The sequence below is a fragment of the Penaeus monodon genome, chromosome 29 (genome assembly GCF_015228065.2).
Source record: "Penaeus monodon isolate SGIC_2016 chromosome 29, NSTDA_Pmon_1, whole genome shotgun sequence".
In the NCBI taxonomy this organism is placed as follows: domain Eukaryota; kingdom Metazoa; phylum Arthropoda; class Malacostraca; order Decapoda; family Penaeidae; genus Penaeus; species Penaeus monodon.
Genome location: NC_051414.1, coordinates 10,412,917 through 10,413,416, shown reverse-complemented (window position 1 = coordinate 10,413,416; position 500 = coordinate 10,412,917). Strand labels below are relative to the sequence as shown.

The 500-nt window shown below is 41.8% G+C and overlaps 1 protein-coding gene across 1 annotated transcript in view; it reads left to right on the top strand.

Annotated features, from left to right (window-relative positions):
* The window catches only part of LOC119591947, a gene marked incomplete at its 5' end in the record, with an annotated part of 109,644 nt that overhangs the window by 94,472 nt on the left and 14,672 nt on the right, over positions 1 to 500 (top strand).

Here is a 500-nt window from a genome sequence, read left to right as displayed (position 1 = left end):
ATTTACACTCCCCCCCCCCCCACACACACACACACTTTAGTCTTAATAATGTGTATCGAAGTGTCACTTTTTACTTTTACAACTCTCCTGTTACCTTTCTCTTCCCTCATCCCCCTATTCCAACCCCCCTCCCCTCCCTCAAATGCGCGTGTGGCATCGTGGAGTGCCAAGGTGAAGCCTTGAAGTCCTCTTGTCGTGACGTCAACCGGAGGATAGACGGCTGACGTGCGCCTAGAAAGTGGCGTCTCAGCTCTTTTTCTTGCTATTAATATACTTTTTTTTTATATATAACCTGTTAATCCGGCGTACAAGTTCTTATTTTGGTGATGGTTTGACGTATAGGCCTAGTTTTTTTGAACGTCGACTAAAATGAAAAGTAAAGTTCATATTGGGGTTAATGTGGTGTTGATACCATCATAGTCAAGATATTCACCATTGTTATTCGATTCACTTGAACTGTAATGGGAAAAATGAACAAGCATATTGACTAGGTTAGATTT